The sequence below is a fragment of the Nanorana parkeri genome, unplaced genomic scaffold (assembly GCF_000935625.1).
Source record: "Nanorana parkeri isolate BGI_ZX_2015 unplaced genomic scaffold, ASM93562v1 scaffold35, whole genome shotgun sequence".
NCBI classification, from domain to species: domain Eukaryota; kingdom Metazoa; phylum Chordata; class Amphibia; order Anura; family Dicroglossidae; genus Nanorana; species Nanorana parkeri.
The window spans coordinates 2,999,112-3,021,433 of record NW_017306303.1 but is presented as its reverse complement, the minus strand read 5'-3'; positions in this window follow the sequence as shown (position 1 = coordinate 3,021,433).

The window sequence follows — 22,322 nt, the reverse complement described above, 5'->3', positions numbered from 1 at the left end:
GCGTTGGTAGTATTTATCAAGCATCTGTATAACCTGCATAGGCTTCCGCGCCAAGCGTATACGCGCGCGCAGTCGGCGTGTTTTTGCATGGCGTGTTTGTGGCGTGTTTGTGAGGTTAGTAAATCAACCCCAAGTTATCAGAGAAGTAGGGTGACACGCCCTGAGGAGGTTGGCAGTGTCCCTTTCATAAAGTGCAATGTTGCATATAAAAAACGTCAGGCTCTAGCATGGCTTTTCACCAGCCTGAGCCACACTTTTGATGTCCCTTCACACCACTGTGGATGATGGTTTTCCCCACAACACAAGTAGGATCTTATCATTTATTCAGCTCACCTATGGAATATGATCTTTGGATGTCTCTTTTTTACTTGAGCACAGAACTGTGTATGAATCTGGCTTCATGAACTGCGCGGCAAGTTGAATGGAACGGACCCCCGGTTAGGGTTGATTTGATAGGAACTCAGGGTCCTTGTAACTTCCTGTGCACTGAAATCAAATGTCAAACAATGTTACAAGCATTCCTAGCTTTCGTCTGTAAAGTGCAATACGTTTTTCCTATATTATGAGGATGAGTTGAGGGGGAGGTGTTTGTAGTCCAAAAAAGAAAGCAGCCTAGGGAGACAACGCTGCACCTCCAAAGATGCAGTACAGTGAGCGTTATTACCCTAGGACTCATACCATAAATAAAGATTGCTGGATTATTATATTTCCATTGACAGTGTAATTTTCATTTACGATATAAAATAGTGAAATGGTTTTCAAATGAACAATGATAATGAAAGGAAATTATGAACCATTGAAGCAGGATCAACAGGTGAAAATCAAGGTAAAAAAGCCCAAAATAAGGAATCTAATGCAGCCACCACATCTAAGGATTGGTAAACTGCAATATATGATTTTTTGTTTGTTTGTATGTTAGAATATGCTTTAAAAGTAACCAAACTAATGAGGAGTATGGTACTGTTGGTTATGGCCATTGTGGAGTATGTTGGTATCTGTATGCTGTAGGCGGGGTAAAGTAATGAAATGTGTGCAAGGTCTGTCTCCTCTAATACCAACCTCTACTTGTCCAGACCACGCTCCCAGCCTGCTGGTGTTCCTGTATCCTGACAGGCTGCCTTTTGCTCTTGCCCTCCCTGGGGACCTTCCTGATTTTCTGCACAAGCATCTCACGGCCAAGCCTGCTGCCAGAAGTGAGGTTTTGTGAACTGATCTCCTGGCACCTGCGACACTATGTGCTGTCTCATTCCCTGTGCTCCATTGCATGGGTGTCTGCACTGGAGATATAAGGGAAGACCTCTTGTCATCTTGGCCTCCAACCAGGTACACGATATAGTCCCAGTGACAAGGAGCACAATGACAAATAGAGATGGTGGATTTCTCTCAGTTGGGACATAGACAAGAATAAGGACCTGACAGGGTTGCTAGACCTTCCTCACTCTATCCTAAATGAAAAAAATTTGAGATTTAGATACACTTTATCCATTTCTGCTAGATCTTAGACCCAGGTAACTACTGAAAGCCTTGTTTTCTGTTAGTAGATACATTTTTTTCATCACGTGACTGTTTGTTTACTCGCATGAGCACATCTACTGTTGGAAAAAGAATCGCAAATCCTACCACAATTAGCACAATTAATAACACATTCAGTAACTCCCTAACTTGTGATCTATAAATTGAGTTTGGGTAACTATGGTATGTCTGACATTTAATAGAATCTGTGTCATCTGTTAAATGCATCATGCAACTGATAATTGCCAGCCTTTGTTTTTTAGCTACATCTACTGCCAAATTGTCGAAAATGAAGAATTTCAGTGTTTGTAGGGCTTGCTTCTCATATTTCAGCTTAAACTGGCTCTTCAGTTCACACAAGGTAAAACACTAAGATGGGAGTGGAACACTTTATTAACAGCAGCTATAAAAGGAAACTTGACGTGGCTAACCTACTGTTTTTCACAGTTTTGGTGCTTACTTATAAGATGACTCAGGCTTGTTTTTATAACCCAATGTAAAGCCCAGAGCACATGCATTTTTCAAGGTGAAAAAAAGAGTCTAATCCATTTTTCTTCAGCAGCAGGAAATATCACACGGAAAGGTTTTATGAGTGTTTTCTAAAGAGCGGTTGCTGCCCTCTGCTGGGATGAAAGTATATTTGTGAACCAAAATGCACCTGTACGATAAAGAATTATTTAAAGAGACCCTGTCACCAACTTTAAAAATACAGGTAAAAGCACAGGTGTGTTTTTCCTTGATTATTTTTTCACTTGCAATGTACCTATTCAACTCAGGTAGATAAGATTGCATAACAAAACAAAGCTGTTGAAACAAGAGCAATATCAGCACATCACGCATATACATAGTTGAATCTATACATATATTCATTATACAATAGTTTCTAAACCTTTAAAAACAAGTGTTACCATTCATCCCAAAATGGATCCCAGATGGCAGCAAGAACCTCAGTCTTGGTGGACATGGAAATAAGAAGGAAGGTCTAAAGGGGGAAACCTCACATAGTAGAGACATCTGAAGAAAAAGGTATTCATAAGTATATCTCTAAAGAGACCAATAGTGACATATGTGACAACCATGCCAGCAAAAACGGCTCTATACCTGGTCAGTTGGAGTACCTCTAAGAGGACTCCCTATTCCTGTATCGGAGAGGATTCTTTAGTTAACCATTTTGCCAAAAGAGACTAACCTCTAAGTCTATATGTAGGTAATGTATCTGGATATATACTCTATACATACTCCCTCCCATATATATCGTGCCCCATCCACGTCGCCAAAATCGAGGCGTCTGACATCAGCACAGCGCCAGACACCCGACTGCCAACTACTTCAGAAAAGTCAATCCCCTTGCATATCATAGCCCTCTTCTCTTCTGGGAGTGTCTCATTACTCTGGCCTAGCTGCTCTGTCTCTCCACTTATCTCCTGACTTAACCTTTTATGTAGTATATACTGTCATCATCTTCTTAAGTTTAAAAATGGTATAATTTATTTATTCACCACTTGTGCAGACTGCAGTCAGAATGTGCTTTCCATATACTCTGCAACCAAAAGCAATTTACAAGACAACCTATTTGTTGATTGATTGTTTTATAACAGATGTACAGCAGGGATGCTCCTACTTTGATACAATCCCCTCATACTGCTCTCCATGTACCGACCTTTGGCTGCTGATTCAACCACTACGCTTATCATCTTCCGCTTCATACTTGATACCTTTGACTACTGATCTCGGCTTGTTCGCTGACTATGCTTCTGCCTGCTAGTATACTACTACAGTCTGCTTATGTACCGAACCCGGCCTGTTATACCGGGAATTGGCCTGCTGTTTCAGCTACTGGACTCCAAGCCTGATCCTAGATTGTGACAACCAGAAAACATTAAAGTGTAAAGTAAAGGAAATAGTAGATGTGTATCCACTGAATATATACGAAAATGTTCCATTACATTGTTCAATAATTGTCACTCCCAAGTCTTCTGAGTCAGAGTTGTGCCTGAATGGGTGGTGGGTTGGTTGTATAAAATATAACATTTCTAAAAATGATAGAAAACTCTAACCAAGTAATAGGAAGGGAAAAGAGCATTCCCAAGAGTAAAGAACTGTGTATTTGTTGAATAAATATTTCATATTACATAATTGTTTAGGTCAAAAAAAAGAAATGTCATCCAATTTTAAGCTCCCACAAACAGTTTTGGTCTACTGCAAAGAAAACAAAAACCCTTAACTCTTTGATTGGCTGCCATACCAAATTTATAATCAACTATTGTAACATCAGCAAGCATAGGAAAAAATCCACCGTGTGAACTCAGCTGTGCTTCTGATGCAATGGAACCAAGGGCTGCAGTTCGAGCACTTAGGGAGACTGTGCAGGTATAGTGCAAGGTGTCTGGAATTAGAAGATGCAAGGTGTCTGGAATTAGAAGATGCAAGGTGACGATTCAGAGGAGTGTCCGAATGGCACATTACTGAATTGACATGGGGCAATAAATATCTAACTGAAGAATTATAAGGGCTTGCTCACACTAGCACCACTGGGACGTGTTGGGCAGTGTTGCCAAATATCCTAAAGCATAGACAAGGCAATTTGCCTTAAGACCTACTAGTTCAGTATACACCAATGCACAGATGATGTGTTGTTATTTGTTGTGTTTTCTGTATGCTTGTAAATGGCAGCACTAGCAGTGGCTCAGGCAACCAGCCATACACTTTAAAAATATTTTTGTTGCACCCCGAATTAGGCTTAGTGTCCCCTCACCCCAACACTGCCTGCAAGGCCATCAGTGCTCAAGTTGGTTCGCCAATTCAGCTGGTGCTCTCTTAGGCATTATGAGGTGTGGTGTCTAGCTAGCACTTCTGTCAAAGCTGAATACTGAGTTCAGACTGAGGGGAGAACACCTGAGTAGGAAGCCAGAGAGTGTTGGAAATACAACAGCTTATGCTGATGTAGTATTGTAATTTGAGCACCAGATGGCGCTGTGGTGCAAAGCTAGTCTATGCTAGTTTTTGTATATGCATGTTTATCTATGATCTATATGTTTCTTGCATGATGCTGTATACACAGATGTAATCTTCTTCTAAGCAACTAAAACTTAATTCAGCATTCCTCCAGATCTTAGAGCTTCATCTAAACACATAACCAACAGAGAGGAGGGGGCATTGTGGCAGGAGCACCAGAACGATTTTGAGGGCCAGATTAATATTTGCCCCAGGACCCTTGCCCCAAGACAAATGTCTTATGCTGCCCAATTAACTGGATAGCTTTACTATTATTATTATTATTATACAGGATTTATAGTTTGTGCAGCGCTTTACAAAATGCAGGTGTCACAACCAGTTCCTATGCCGCCATCTTGGTCCTCATTATTAATTGGTAGTTGACTTTCTCTTCTGGGTCCAGACAGCCACCCCTGATGACACATACACCGCTGTCCACTGGGTGTTCTGTGTCGCTACTCCTAAGCCTCCTGGAATATGTGACGGATTTATTCCAAGAGGTTGCGGTAGCATGACACGTAGGAGGCATGATACTTAGGAGAAAATGGCGACAGGGCTGTAATAAAAAAAAAAAGAAAAAAGAGTGGGGGGAAAAAACAGGTAAAAAAAGCATTCTTTTTCAAATAGCCAGGGTGGAATCCTATTGTTTTCAATGACCTCTGTTCATGCCTGAGCGTTCCATTCTCGTAGCAAAATACCCGTAGTTCGAAAAAGTGCATGAGCTTCCTCTCGGGTAGATTTGAGCATCACAAGCGTTTTTGAGAGTTTTTGGAGCTTTTTTTGTGGGCATTTTTGCATGATGTCACAGATGTTACTCCTTTTTATTGGGCCAAGTAGAAAAAATGCCTGAAGCTCAATGCCTGCAAATGCTTTAAAAATCATATAAATGTGCTATAAACACTTAAAGAAACACCTGAAAATGCTACATCCTAGGTTTGAATACACCCTTCTCCATTCTCCAAGCTAGTAGATAGACCGTGCTGTTCCTTGTGATCTTGTACAAGACAGGAAGTTCAGGGAAGCACAGAGTGTTGGAGCCAACTGTTTGGAAAAATGACGACTGTAAGTTCTTGGGCAAAAATAAAAGAAAAACTTTGCTGGGTAATGTATATTTGTTTGATCTGGATTTATTATTGAAAAAAATTGAGAGTTTAATACTACTTTAATTTTTTTAGCGTGACAGCGTGCTTTCAAATTTTATATTTTTCTGTAATATTTGTGTATTTATTTTGTTATTTTTAGTGGTCCTTAGGCTAAGCAGCATTGTCAATATACAGCAAAGTAAAGCTTTTTTTAAATTTTCTTTTGCATTAAGATCAAACATACATGACTTCTGCAGAACTGTTTCAAGTTTTTGCTTTTTATGCAACTCCCTCCAAGAATTGAAAGTTCACATGCAAAGTTTATCAAGAAAAAGGGCTTTCAATAATCGATTTGCAATTCTGACACAATGCCACATGCGTGTCTTTCGGTGTGATCTGACAATATTTATAAAAGTTACTAGAAAGGATAAAGGAGTTTTTGTTTCCTTAGTTGTAGCACAAATCCTTGAACGTGTGATCACTTAGAGGGTGCAGCGAGGAGGCATCATCAGCCCAGAACTCCAGATGTGGTAGTACATCAGTGGATAACTGCTTGCAGAGTTTTAATAAGCTGAAGAATGGGGATGATAAAGACAGCATGTCTGGCTGCAGCTGCAGTTACTGGGGATAAAACAACACTGCAGGTCACTGTTGTCTATAAATATCCTACAACTGCCTTTGAGGTCCCTAATGCAGGAAGAAAAATGTCATCCATTTCCCAGTCTCCTAGGGTGCGGGATGGCCATCAGGGGTTAAGAAGACAACAGCTGCCCTGCGTTGATACACTTAACATGGATACAAATATTTCAGCTATGTTACGAAACTCTCTTTAGACTATGAGAGCTAAAAAAAATCTTAAAAATAAATATAAAATACAAATGGTGATTAATTAAAAATCAGGATATTGATGTTTTTTAACATGAGCCCATACCATTTCTAAAAGAAAGCACTTAAAGTAGATGTAACCTTTAACTGGATTACATGTAACTAGTAAAGCACTGTGGTTCATGAATCATCATTATTTTTTTTTACTAAAATACTTGTTTTTCATTCTTTGTTGTGTTTTAGTGTTGCTGATCTCCAGCATCCTCTTTGCATTTCTCAGGACAGATTTCCTGTTGGTGACAACAATGGACCATGTCTGTGCAATGTACGTTGGCATGGCCACTAACTTGACCTCCCCACCGTATTTATATGCAAGTTTCACGGTGAAACCTGCACAGGCCTACTTTGCAGTGACTGTTAGAGATGGGCTTGATGTTTGGGTCGGAGGTGAGTTCGACTCGAACCTCACTAGTTTGTGTGTTCGCCGAACACACGAACTATAAAGGTGTTTGGCGGTCTGTTCGACCGCTGAATGCCCCACAAGGCAATGCGCCTTCTGAAGCCCTAATTGGCTAAAGGTTTGCTCTGACCATAGATCAGGTGCAAGACTTTGCCCAGTCAGGGCACAGATAACTGTGACCGCCATGATTGGGCAAAGCCATGATGACTTTGCCCAATCATGGCTCACCTGTCAGATGATGAAAAAACGGTACACAGTTGGGCGGAAATAGCTGTCATCGCTAGCTCCGCCCAATTGTTTTATGTTTTGCCGGCATATGTGAAAATGCGATTCTGCGGCGGCAGTTCGTCACGAGGTGATGGGGCAGCGGTCATCGTTTAAAAAAAAAAAATTTATTTATTTTTTATTGTTTTATTTTTTATTTTGTCGAGTTGTCGTCGTCGTGGACAACACTGGACATTGTGATTGACCCTGGATTACGTCAGTGGACAGACATCCCAACTCTCCCGAACATTCCGAGAGTCTCCTGCTATAAGATAGCGGCTCCCTGACGCCCAAGAGAGAGACATCTTATCTTGGAAAGGTTTACTCTGCTCTATCCACAGTAAACCTTTCCGGGATAACTTGTGGTTCTATTGCCCCTGCTACCTGTTTTTTGAGGGGTTTTAACAGCGGCCACTGACCACCTCCAGAGTAAGAAAAAAACCCACAAAAAAACAGATAGCATTGGAATTAATAGCTTGGCTGCTATTGGCTCTTTCAATTTGCTGCTGATTGACAGCAAGTGGGCAGGTTCTCCTCCAGGTCCTCCTCTGCTGATTGACAGCAGCAGTGGGCGGGTACAATAGCCAGCATGCTATTGCAAATTGAAATAGCCAATAGCAGCCTAGCTATTCATTCCCATGCTATCTGTTGTTTTTTTTCGTTTTTTTTATTCTGGCGGCAGCCAGTGGCCGCTGTAAAAATAAAAGAAAGGCACCTCCCTGAAATATGGTTTTGCAAGTTGGGATGTCTAGTTTCAGTCAGTCTCTAACAGCTCAGAAATACTTGTGATTTGTTTATGTTAGAGGCAGTGGCGTAACAATTGCCATAGCGACCCAGGCGGCCGCTATGGGGCCCGGGCACAGGGGGCCCCTGCCAGGGCATCCCTCTGATGCCGTGCGGACCACCTGGGTCGCTATGGCATATCAGTGCACTGGCTGTCACTTGTGGCTGTGAGGCAGAACGCACCGCTGTTAGATCACTGACAACCTGTCATGTTCTGCCTCCCAGCCGCTGCTGAGCTTTGTCAGTGGCAGCCAGCAGATTCTGCAAAAGAGGCTGGACCCGTTTGCAGTGGAGGAGGCAGAGCCCGGCAACTTAAGAGGAGGCGGGCCCATCAATGGAGTAGAAGACAGGGCCCGATGATCAAAGAGGAGACGGGGCCCGGGGACCATGGAGGCGGACCGCTCTGACAGGTAACAGGTGTGGAGCCCACCGGAGACCCTGCAGAGCCGGCCATGGAGAGTATATGGTGGGCTCTGCAGGGTCACTCTCAGGTGGGCTGTTTGGTATATCCGGTGGGCTCTGCAAGTGGCATGACTAGAAATCACAGGGCCCCATACAAAAGTTTGCTATGTGGCCCTGTGATTTCTAGTTACGCCCCTTGTTAGAGGGTTGGCATAGAAAACATCATTGTGGGAATTTATAGAAACTGCATTTTTGATAGCAGCTGTGCATGACAACCATTCAGCTTTTCTCTTCAGTTTGTTCAGTTAAGATTTGAAAATGAAACAGAGACGCTGATTGGTTGCCATGCACAACTGCTCCAGTTTTGATAAATTCCCCTCAATGTCTCTGTTGTGAACTTTGGAAATTAATTTCTTTACAATGCTTACTAAGTGAATGAGGGTTTGTTTTACAATGCTTTTCTTCTAATTGTTTACAATATGTAAATACTTTAGTGGGTGTGATCTGGGTACATGTTCACTTTAAGCTTTTTGGACAAACGTTTTTCTCAGAATGCATTAAATGTCCTTTCTAGTTCCTGTTAATGGAACCGTTTTTTTGAATCGATATTTAAAAACATGTTTTCATTATTATTAATTGGTTTGGACCCAGCAACTCCAATAGATGAAATGCCAGCAAATCCATGAGCAGGTCCAAACTAGCAATTCATCTTGTCTGGCACTTGCACCTACTTCATTATTGTTCATTTGGGTGTAACTGATGTTTCTTGATTGAGCCTTGGCAAATTTTGGTCACTTAATTAAAAAAGTAAGCAGATGTGCCAGGGCTGATTTTTTAGCAGCTCTCATGATGAAGAATGTACTACAAAATGGTATGTAGCACACAATTCAGTTAACTGTAGTCGGAGCAGTGAGTGCAAAAGGTTTCATAAATGTTTGTTTTTGATTTTTGCATTTTGCATATCACCATTGTTTTTACCAATAATGGGTATACGGAGGTCAATGTCGGTGAGCTTTCTTCCGGGTTCCTGTTTTTTTTTTTTTACACAAATAAGTTAAGCTGGTTTCTGTCCAAATTAGCCCTAGAGTATGAATAAAGGTTAGTTCACACTTTAGCCCTTCGAGGCAGCTTTTGGGTGCTTGGCAGGCAGTTCTGAGCTCTACCAAGCTTCCTGCTAACATCAAGTGGGTAGAAGCAGCATTCAGACTGTGGCTGTCTGATGTTTTTTATTGGTTCTTTTGCTGGACTCCCCCATGCTGGAGGAATAGTCCACTTGTGGATAGAAAAAAAACACACTGTGTAGGATGCTCTTTTTCATCCAATACAGTGGGAAAATAATTGCAAGCCAAGCAGCTCCGCAATTGCTTGGGATAACCAAGTGAATATTGTAACATATAGGGTATAATAGAGAAGTGATAAGCGCTTTAGGTCAGCGGTCGCCAACCGGTGGTCCACGAGAAAATTTTGGCCACTGTGATGCCATGCAGGCTGGGCCGTCATTGAAGCGGCACGGAGGCTCCAGGGCTGCCTCTCACTGACTCAAGCAGCGGCTGTCACAAGGAATGCGTGGCTCTCAGTACAGGGCGGGCTCTGCAGGAGGCGGGTCATCTCGTCAGTACTCGGACTGCGCAGGCTGCGGGAGATAGAAAAAGTGGGGAGAAGCCAGGTAATAGTGGCTCAGTGTGGGGGAAGGGGAGGCAGGGGGGGGTTGGGGGCAGGGCTGAAGCTAGGGGGGGCATGTACCAGCAGGGCCAGTGGCAGATTCGTTAGGGGGGGAAACAATTAATATTATTACAGGGCCGGGGCGGGCGGCACCGCTCCCTCCCTCCACCAGCACTGCCACTCTTGCAGGCACACCCGCACCTATGTATGTATGTGTATATATACTGTATGCATATATAGATATATTCTCATATTTTTTGTTTCCTCATATATAAATATATTCACATGCGTGTGTGTGTAAATATATATCTATATATCTATATAGATATATATTGTAACAAGGACACTCGACTGTAGTCCAGGAAATTCAAGTAAAACGCAGTTTATTAAGGGCAAACACAAAGTCTCCTATCATCCACGGGGTAGCCTTCCCCTGATCACATAAAGGCCAACATTTCATGCACTTTTCATGATAATCGGCCTTCTTTACTGTTCTTAGTAGCTTTCCTCAGCTCTAAGGCTCTCAGCACACCTCAGTGTGATACTCACACTGCTCTCCCAGCAGTGGATCAGGGACTCTCTCAGCAGTGTCCAACTGGTCCCTTGGGTCACCGACCTTCCTGACCTCTCCCAGCCTTCCCCGGCTGTTTCTTGTGCGTCCAGCACGCATCCGAGTCTGCGTGTGTCCGTGTGCCTTCTCCACACACACACAACTCCAACACAACTCCCTGAGCACTGGGCTGGCTTCCTAATAAGGCTGCTCTCAGCCACCTGATCCAGCTATACTGTTCATTGGCAACACCTGACCCCAGGACTGGAGATCTTATCCCACCCAGAGCTCTAGAGGTGCCCATACACTTTACAACCCTCGCAAGACTTTTGTCTTGCGAGGGTTCACACACACACACACACACACACACACATGAGAATATATATTTAAAAAAAATCATATTAGTGGTCCGCGGGATTCAAAATAATGAATTTAGCGGTCCATGAGGTCCGAAAGGTTGGCAACCGCTGCTTTAGGTTGTTGACTGGTTGCTGTTTGTCCCCTTTTCAGTTGGGAAAGAAAGGAACACGACTTTTAGCCCTCATTCACTGGAGAAACAGCTGGCCCAATACAGATCTGTGCTGCGTGCACTGGCCGTATCCCGGGAAAGACAAGTGCTGCGTGTGATTACACGCAGCAGCCTGTCCTTCTCTATGGGAGTACACGGCCATACGCTGCCCCAAGGGGTCCCCCCCTGAAAGAGCACCCTCCCAATGCTGAGGGCATGTGGCCTGGCATGGTGGAGGGGGAGGGGGCACTTGTTCATCCCCCCCTTTCCTGCCCTCCCAGGCAGCAGCCCAGATTAAGGGTCTGGTATGGGATTTAAGGGGGACCCCACATTTTTTCCCCCTTAAAATTGCTACCGGACCTAGAGGGTCTGGAATGAATTGCAGAGGAACCGCATGCAGTTTTTTTTTTTTTTAACTTCGGGGGTTCCCCCCTAACATTCCTACCAGACCTAAAGGGTCTGGTAGGAATTGTTGGGGGAACTGTATGCTATTTTGTTTCTATTGTTTCTGTGGGGTGTCAAAAGTTAAAAAGAAACAAAGTAAACATTTAATGTCACTTTTCTGCAACGGATTTTCGGTCGTAATTATAATTTTACTAATCTGAAATTACAAGTTAGGCTGGTGGCCCTAAATAGGAATATACCCCAATTCAGACTTCGATCAGAGCAAGACCCTCAGTCAATGGCAGCTGTTGGGCATGATATAGCTGCCTGTCCTCTGTTCTGGGGGGGAGGGGAGGGGGGAGTCTTCCAGCATCATCAACCTTTATGGCTCTGAGATGCTATTGAACAGAATACCGAGAGCTGAAAAAGGTAATCAATGGTGGAAGAATGCAAAAGTGTGAAAAAGTTATGCTCAATTATTAAAGGTGAACTATGGGGTGAGTGAATTACACTTATCCCCATAGTTAGAGCCGACGTGTGACATTGAAACTGTCACACATCGGCTTACAAAAAAGGTCAGAAGGGCGCCCAACCTAGTGCAGATTATTTTTTATTTTAAAAGACACAAAGATAAAATTGCAATGGTACTCACAATGGAGGGTCATAAAACAGCTTGTGTGGATGTTTTGGAAGAAACAGCAGTTGAGACTGCAATCTGCCTGTGTGCCACTGTAGTGTGGCGGCGTTGACGCGTTTCCGGGGTCAAGCCCCCTTCCTCAGAACGAGGGTTCTGAGGGGTCAAGGCCCCTTCCTCAGAACGTTCTGAGGAAGGGGGCTTGACCCCGGAAACACGTCAACGCCTCCACACTACAGTGGCACACAGGCAGATTGCAGTCTCAACTGCTGTTTCTTCCAAAACATCCACACAAGCTGTTTTATGACCCTCCATTGTGAGTACCATTGCAATTTTATCTTTGTGTCTTTTAAAATAAAAAATAATTTGCACTAGGTTGGGCGCCCTTCTGTCCTTTTTTGTATTCCAGTTTTACAGTTTCTCCCGGCTGAAGTGGGGCAGCACCCCTAGTTGTTTTTACTTAATCATCAGGATCCGAGCACAGCGCTTTAACTTTACTATATTTGCTTGTCACACATCGGCTCTATTGAGCGAAAACATACCGCCGCTCGCTCACTTCCTGATCATCTTCCTGCAGAGAGTGGTCACTGTCAGTCCCCACAGGGATTTCCCCCCTCTCCGATCCTCCAGCGCTGACTGGAGGGATTTTCACTCAACCTCATAATCTGAGCCAACCTGTGACAATGAAACTGTCACAGGTCGGCTCAGTAGATCGGGAAGTGAGCAAACACATACCGGCGCTCGCTCACTTCTCGATCCTGTGCCAGCAGAGAGCCATGACATGGGAGGGACTGGATTTCCCCCTCCCCTGTCTGATCCTCCAGCGCTGACTGGCGGAACGGATGGGGGAGGGGGCGGGTACAGCTGGCTCTGCCTCTAGATAGGTAGAGCTAGCTGTCACTCACGCAGCTGGGTGGATCCAGACATAATTGTCAGGATCTGTTCCGGCTGCGGCATCTCTGTATACTGCGAGCTGCTGCTCGCGATATACTGAGCTTTGGGTGATGGGAGGACGCTTGTTTGTGTCCTCCCAGTACCCTTAGGAGAACTATGGGGAAAAACACTGACCCCATAATTCTCCTTTAAGTTTATAACGTTTTCAAAGAGCTGTAGTCAACGTGTTCAGCTCATTAAGTGCTTCTTAAGTGCTGGGAATCATGACCACCAATCACTGTGGCATACAAAAAATCAACATGTTGGCATATGCCTCCCAAGGCAAGTTCCCAATCCTCCCCTCGCCCCAGTACTCCAGTGATGCAACTAAGGAAACATTACCTAAAACTTTTACTGAGACACTTGCCCATCTAGGGCCAGGCTATGTATGTTTACTTTGGATATCGTTAATTAGACTGTAAGAGCAATGTATTTGGCTTCCCTAAGGAAGCTAAACATTTGAATTTTCATGAATCTGAGACCACAATAGGAAAAACCCCATCAACCTCAACGCATACTTTACACATCTGAAACAGCTGGTGAAGTGCACTTGATCAGTTAGTATAGTTCATGCTAAAATCGGCTAATCATATTTTGCAATCTGCATTCCTTATACATAAAATAGTACTCTTCTTCCAAAACTCAATGTCTTATTTCCACCCCCGCCTAACTTTAAAGGAAGTGTGCAAGTATCCCGCTGTGGTTTCTTTCCCCTTTTTTTTCTACTGTCTGAAACATTCTTTGGAAACTTGCAGTGTAGACATGTGATCCGTAATGTCAACCCTGTACAAAGGCATAGATAAATGTGAGCAAACAAATAAAGGCAGAAAACAAAACAGCATCATCAGGAAACGCACAGAATAATAGACATCTGCTCATAATTAACTTTAGCTTCAGTTAAGTGTGGCGGAACAGCTGCATGAACCACAATAAAATTATTTGCCCGTTACATGTATTCCGGAGTGGCTTTCTTCTTCATCTCGTGGGGTGCTGTACAGTCTTGCCCACCTTGTTTGTCATGGCATTTAGGAGGTATAGTGTGGCTTATATAAGTAGAGTGATGTGAGTGAACACAGTCTTTCTCCATCTGACAGACACAGGAAATTGGGGAGGGGTGACTTCTCTCTCATCCTATAAAGAATTCACATCTGGGAGACATCCAGGCGGTTTTTTACTCTGGTCTGACCTGTGGTGAGAGGATTGCTTAACAAACACTGCAAAAAGAAGCCCCATATGTTCTTGGGACAAAAGGAGGAGGGGAAAGAGATTCGACATCATGTGGTTTCTGCAGATTTTTTTCCCCCCTTAACTCCTCTTCTTGGAAACAAACATTTGTCTCTGACTCAAATGTTTTTGTACAATGTTCTTTGGTTGGATATTAAGGATGCTAATATTCTAAGGTCATTCCAGTGTTAATAGAAATACATGCAGGTCCTTCCAATGTCCAGCTGCTCCTTATCTCCTGAACTCTAGATTAGAACACATACTTGAGCTCAAGCCTGAATATAAACCAGCATATAATAAAGTGAAATTGTCACCATAAAACTGGAGGAAACGATTCATGATGGGATGTGTTGTTTAGATGAGAATGATGATAAGTTGACAGATGATTTGATGTTAGAAGTCAGCTGTATAGGGCCCCTAACACGTGGGTGCTGGCAGTTCCGATTAGCAGGGGGCCCGTGCACGGATTCCCTGCTGATCGGAGCAGTACAGAAGGATGACACCATTGTTACATCTGTGTCCATCCAGTTTTTTCGCCCATCTTACCATGAAGAAAAAACTGAACTTACCAGAACAATGATACATCTATGGGGAATCAGATGTAAATGGGCATATGTCTGTTTATATCAGATTTCCACAGGCTTTTTACATGTTTTGTTGTTCTAGACATTGACACAACAATTACCTCTGCTGTGCAAAACTGTTTGATAAGCTTTGCTGTTACCTACACTCCCCACCCCACCTAACTTCCCCCAACCATTATATTGCTAATATAGGGGTCTATTCACAAAGCTGCTGCAGGCAGCCGAGTGAATAACCGACCCGAAGTGAAGTGAGCCGAACGCTGTTCGGTTATTCACTTCAGGCTTCTACGGCTGATATCAGCCGTACAACGACTAAAATCAGCCGTACATCGGCTTGCTGCGGCTGGCTTCGGATCGGCCAAACATGCAAGTGCAGAAGGAGTTTGACTCAGCCGATCCAACACCTGGATCGGCTGAGCCGAACCTCCGGCAGGCTACTCGCTGCTGTTCGGCCTATTCTCATAGATGACGAACAGCAGTAAGTGAATAGCCGCGTTCTCAGTGTGTAATGACAGATGGCATCCCTGGTAACCTGATAACCAGGGATGCTGATTTCTCTGCAAGTGGCTCCGCCCAGCTGTCAGAAGCAGGCTGTTGGCTGGCCTCGACTGAACCGCTCGGCCAACTTCGGGAGCTGTACGGGCTATATAGCTGCCGAAGGCAGCCGAGTGAATAACCGGGCAGAAGTGAACAGAGTTGAACGACGTTCGGCTATTCACTCCGGCTCAGTACGGCTGATTTCAGCCTTACATCGGCTGAAATCAGCCATACAATGGTTGCCTTCGGTCAGCCGAAGAGCAGAGGGACTTCAACTCAGCCGATCCAACATCTGGATCAGCTGAGCCGAAGCTCCGGCAGCTCACTCGCTGCCATTTGCCCCATTCTCAAAGGGGCAGAACGGCAGTGAGTGAATAGCCAAATGCCGCCAAGCGGTTCGGCTATTCTGCTCGGTACCTCTGAGGTACTGAGCAGAATAGAAAATAAGTGAAATTAATTTTTTTTAAAAAGTTGAATAATTAGTTTAACAATTTTAAAAAAATAGGAAAATGTAAAAATAAATATATTTTGAAGAAAAGAGAAAAAAAGAAAAACAATTGGGCGGAGCTAGCGGTGACAGCCACCTGGTCAATGAACAACAACTGGGCAGAGCCGGCCGGCCGATGCTACGGCTGGATCCTTTGGCTCTTTAGTGAATAACCCCCTAAATATTTTGTAGCTGGCTCACAATAGCTTGCTGACAAATCTGCAGTATTACACAATTTTTACTGTACTAATGAGTTTGGAAACACAAACTATATGGTCGAAATGTGTTTCATCTGACGTTTTGCAAAGCTTGGCTTATTAGTAAATGAGAGCGCCACTGATCAGACGCAGGTCTTCAGTGACAACGAGAAGGAAAAGTGCATCATTACTTTGCTTAGCAGTCATAGTGCAGGGAGAGCCTATGCTTGGCCTAAGGCTCTACATACTAAAATAGTGCAAAAAATTCAGTTTTTCCTGGAAAAAAGTGAATAATAAAAATGTATGGCAAAGGCTTTCCAGCACATAGGAAAACCTTTACAGCTATCCCAAGGTTTTAGGACTGACTATGCACCCCATTCTGCAACTTTCATGGCCAATTCTCGAGTCTCTTTGAGTCCTTAAAGTGTATTTATAGACAAAACTTATTTAAAGCAGTTTATTTTAAGCTGTCTGTGTCCCATTGCGATGATTTACTTTCACCTCCTGTCTGGGAGTTACAACAGGAAGTGAGAGGAAACGGAACCTCTATAAAGTGAGGGGAATTCCCCTCTTAGACAGTTGTCACTGTAAGAGATATCCCCATCGGAAGATTTCCCCCAACCTCTTGTTTTGGTGACAGCTACAAAATGTTGGATTTTCACCTTTTGCACCATGGTGTACCCCATTTAGTATGTAACATAAACAAAGGCACAGTTCTTAGCCATTACCCTCATAATCCCCTGCCCCCCCCCCCCACTAACCTGAATCACTGGGTTGTTCTCACAGCAGTATTCTGCATTCATTGAAATTTAGGGCAGCTGTGTGGGCTCCACCAACACCACCGTAACATTCTTATACAGATCCACTCACAGGATTCATAAATGAAAAGCCTACAAGTCCCTTCTGTTACATTGGCAGAGGGACTGGTAGATCTTAATGGAGCACATGGTGACGTCAAAGCGTTTGTAGTCCATTTATTACTTCCTCCAGCCCCGTACACAAAGGCGCCTTCCCACGTACATACGCCACAGTCTGCTGGAGCCAGAGTATTGCACCTGCGACACACTAATCACATTTGCAATGATTTTCAGCCTCCAGTGCAAAAAATAAGTAAATGTAATTTTTTTTTATTTTATTGATGTGTTGTGGGGGATTAGTCTCACGGCAGAGACAAACTCAAAGTTTCTTCAACAAAATGAGCGACTTTTATTCAGGACAGCAGTAAACATACAAACGAAATGCATCCAGCCAACACTAAATTGTCATCAAACATCAAAAAAAGTTTGGCTCCACTGAGCCTTACTGAGTCCATGCACTTGTCCTTTGAGCTAGGTCTGTATCCTCTTTGGGAACAATTACACTCCATGCACAGATTCCTGTCCTGCTGACCGGCTTAGATCCAAAAGCAAACACTTGCTGCATTCAGCACACTGCCTCTTTTCCTCTGAGACACACACCTTCTGTGTCTGGCTTTCTCAGCCTTTTCAAATCCTACAGCCTCCCTGGCTGTTCATTGTGTGGCTCCACCACACCACCTGGTGGCCCTTGTGTGCCTCCAGCACACACCATCCACTGGCTTGGGCCTCGTGTGCCTCCAGCACACACACACACTCCACTGGTTTGGCACTCGTGTGCCTCCAGCACACACATCCTCTCTCTGCTAGGTCCAGCTGCACCCTAATGAGGACCTGTGCAGTCACTACCAAATTACGGTCCACGGAATCCAGAGTCTGTCTCATCCAGAGCTCAATTAGACTCCTAGTAAAACCAGCCCCAGAACGGGATTTACCAACACAGGGTAAATAACTATATTTATTTACCTCCAGACCTCTGCTGGCATAGACCCTTTATCTAAGAATCAGCGGAGAAACATATCTTCCATCCATCACTTTTCCTGCTATCCTAACAGGTTTTACAGGCACTCTGTTACAGCGTGTATATTTGTAATTTTTTTAAAAAGGCTGGATCAGGTCGTTAACACACTTTAACACATATCCACACATAGCATAAATGTATTTCCATGAGTGCATTGTATAACATTCATACACTATGGACTTCATATTTGTATAGCCGGGAGGATTCGGTTTGCACTGCAGTAGTACCCCTAGCTGGCGATAACGAGTGTAGGAAGTTTTACACATGAAGCCCTATGCTCAAGCAAGCAGTACCTTTGTGTAAGCAACATCATTGCTTCTTTTTATATTTTTGTATTTAGACTTTTTTAAATCTGTGTATGTTCATGTTTGTAGCTCCAAAATAAAAAAATGCTTTGTTAACCCTAATTATTCTTTATTAACATCTTAATTCCCTTCCCTTATCTTTTTCCTTTCTACTGTTTGTAATTCAATTTGTGTAAGTTTCCCTAGTGTGTAATTAAAGAGCTGGGGGGGGTATACTTTGGGAGCCTCACCTTTGGTGCCAGAGGATCATGCCCACCAACGTCAGGGCATTCTATTACAGGTGTTTGAATGCATCCATATACAGTATGAACTATAAATAAATAAATAAATATATATATATATATATATACTTCTAAAATATTTTTGTCTGGAACATTTTGTATGTCTATGCTGCTGTTTTCCACATGAACAAAGTGCACATCATGTCCTTTGATCTGCATGCTGTGAAAGCTTTATTGAGGAATTTTATTACTATGGTGTACTGTGTGTTTATGTCATCTCAAACATCACATGGTTGTAATTGGTGACTCAGTGAGTATGATAGGAGTGCAGATTTATCTATATGAAGAAACATAATTTATGTAAAGTGCACAACAAAACAGAGAGCAGGAAGAAAATCATCCAGGATTGCTCAACTACCCACGTATAAACTTAGTGTTTCAAAACCCCTGGCTGCCAGTACCTGATGTTTAGGGATCGATAATCCATACTCCGTCATTCAATAGGCCAACGATTCTCCATTCTACCCACCTGTGTCTTTGCAATTTCATTATGCATACTCCTGCTACAGTCTAACTATAAAACCACACTTCTTGTCGTAGGATTGCTCCACTTAATCCTCTTGACTACACTCACTTTCGTGTTTGGCAATATATGCCTGTGCGCATGTAAATGCCAATACTGGCATTTACACATCTACACTTGTGTACAGTGTTTTCTGTCCATAAATTCCTATGGATAGAAAAACACAGCAGCTGAGCACCACAAATACAGGTGTATTTTTTTGCTGTGTGACAATATTTGCCTGCATTTGCATCTGTGTGCATGCTAATAATTGCAAATGCACAGCAAGGAGTTGGGTTGGAGTTGCTTTTAATGGATATATAGAAGTGCTCTTTTATAGGCTTATATAGGAAAACATGCAGGAACCAGCACAACAAATATTAGCATTCAATTCAGTTCATAAAATAAGATTTTTGTACTTGCCATAAAATCTTGTTTTTTAAGTCCATTGAAGAACACAGGAGGATAGTAATTCTTACATATGTGGGTTATACGTCTACCTTCAGAAGATTTGTACACTGGCATAAAAAAAATAAAAATAAAAATAAATTAAGCCACCTCTAATATAACCCCTATGGAATGGAATATACTATATCATTCAAACTTAGATCTAAGTAGAGAGCTAATAGTCAGTGAAATCCCTAAAGGTAAAAACATCATCAACCTGTTCAATAATATGATTGTTGATGTAAATGACTGGAGCGTTTATAGTGGGTAAACACCACCTGTCATTCGAAGGGAATCATGTGACATCACATGTTCTGCTTGACGAAGGGGATCTTGTGAGACCCCGAAATGTTGCACCAAGTGTGATATATGCTGCATTTTTATCAATAAATAGACACATTTGCACTGCATCTGGAGTGCCCGGTCCATATTTCTATTTGTGCATGAAAACGGTTGCCACTGCACCCACCTAATCTACATGGAAAAAGCGGTCAGGAGTGTGATGGGTTCATTGACAGGTTGTATGGAACATGTTAAAATAGAGGCTCTTCTGGAGGAGGCTATGAAGCCTCTAAGCCTGCATCAGCAATAATGATAGGGGCCTCAGGAGGCAGAGGACCACTAGGATCAGAATAGGATTCCATTGTGAAATGCACTTGGAACCCCTGTGAGCAGATTGCTACATTAACTGTGCACAAACCAATTAAAATCTAAATTGGATATTAATTGCTTTGTGGACAAACGGTAGGTCTCATGCTGTAGAGCTTTATAAGACCCTGATGAGGATATCTCTATAGTAATACTGAAAAATCACAACTATCCACAATGGAAGAGTACAGGCTTACATTGCAGTGGGATTGACCTCTGTATGTCTTTTAAAGGGGTTCTAAATCCTCCCGTTTTTTTTGCCTATATCTACTGCTGACAAGCAGTAGATATAGGCAAAAAATGTTTTTAAAAAACGCTTAAACAGCGGTTTAGACTGACCTCATTATCGCTGCGCACACCCACGGCGAGAGTCCGGAACTGTTCGTGCGGCCGCAAAGGATCTTGGGGCGGGCGCATGCGCAGTTCGGATTCTCGGCCGGGAGACGAGCAGAGACGCAAGGTAAGTCTATGGACGCGTGCACGCGCCGGCAGACACCGCTGGATCGGAAGTGCCTGTAAGCAGAGAGGAGTCAGCGCTGGATCGGAGAGCCGCCCCAACGCTGGAGGGACAGATGAAAACATTAGGAAAGAAGAGGAAGATCGGATAAAGAGACATAATTTAAGGTAAGTGCTGACATTAACATGGGGAGGGGAGGGAAAAAATGTATCCTTTAATGTCACTTTAAGTGAAATGTTCTACCACGCAGCAGACAGTAACTAGGCCAAAGTAGAGACAAGGCCTTGCTTGCTCATAAGCCCTGGCAGCTGATGGTGAGGAAGATCATAGAAGGTTGGAGGGGATCAGAAGACAGGTAGTGGAGTGAGACTGGAGCAAGGTGAATCTACAAAACACTGTAAAGGCAGCTGCAAGAATTCACTTACTCTAGGCTGAAAAATGCAGGAGGAAGAGTGCGGAGAACATGCACACACACACACACACACACACACCACCTAGCGGATTTCGTCATTCTGCAGTTCCCTAAGCTTTAAATGTTATCACTACAAAACCCTGTTGGTGGGAAATTTTAAATGATATCCAGGAGATAGCTCCCAGTTCTTCAGTCCATTCGGCCTTAGTTGTTATGTGAATCTTCTAAGACTGGGTCACTAGAGAGGCTGTGCCATGCCTCTGGGCCCAGAGAGTGCTCTGCGGCTAAATAATACAGCACACAGAGGTCTAAAAAGTGCCACAATGCAGAACCCAGTGCCCAAAGACTACATCCCAGGTTAGCTTTGCCACAACCAGAGGCTTACTAACATTGTGAGTCTTAGCTCTGCAGCAAAATAAAACGGTACACAAAGATCTGGAATGTGCCACAAGCAGAGCCCAGTGCGCGAAGGTCACAATCCAGGTAAACTCCACAATCTTCAGTGCAGTGTAGCTCAGACTACACCAGCCTCAAGTTAGTTGCTGGGACATGGAACAGGATAACATTTTCAGTAATGCAGCAGTAGCTATTCTTTTTACTGAGAAAAAGGCTTCTCCTTTGTCTTTTTTAATGAATGGAAACACTTTAAGATTTACAATTGCAACTACAAAACATAAACAATTCTCTTGGCCTAGAAATATCTGTAATATGTTGCAGTACTGTATTGAGCATCTGTTTTAAATTATGAGCTATTAACTCAGTCATTGCCAACTAAAACATGTTGCTTAAGGCCCCTTTTACACTAGGGCGGATGCGTTTCAGAGTGGTTTCCATGCAAATTTTAAAAGTGTGGTTTTTGGAGTTTTTATTTGTGTTTCAGCGCTGAAACGCAATTAAAAATGCCCAAATACTCGCTGATCAGCACTTTTCTATTCAAATCTGTGTGGAATCTGCGTAGATCAGCACCGATTCCATACAGATTTACATGGAAATCTGTATGGAATCGGTTTTTGGCCTTTTTTGAAAAAATGCTCAGGGAGCATTTTCGGGCAGCATGCAGAGCCTCGCGAGCGCATGAACAGTCCACATATGAATGTATGGGATCGTTCATGTTGGCGGTTCAGTGTGGAGAAATCCAACCGATTCAACCGCCTTGGTGTGAATGGGGCCTTAAATTGTTATGAATATGGTAATATATGGTATTAGAGTCAGCAAAGTCCTGTTGACATAATAGCCAGCTTACAACAATAAGCTGTGTTTTCGCAGAACAGTGTATACAATACAGTCATCCCAACCTGCAAAAACGAATTTCAGGGAGGTGCCCTCTCCATCCGCAGGGGGGGGGGGGGGGGGGGGGCCCCACCCCGCGACAC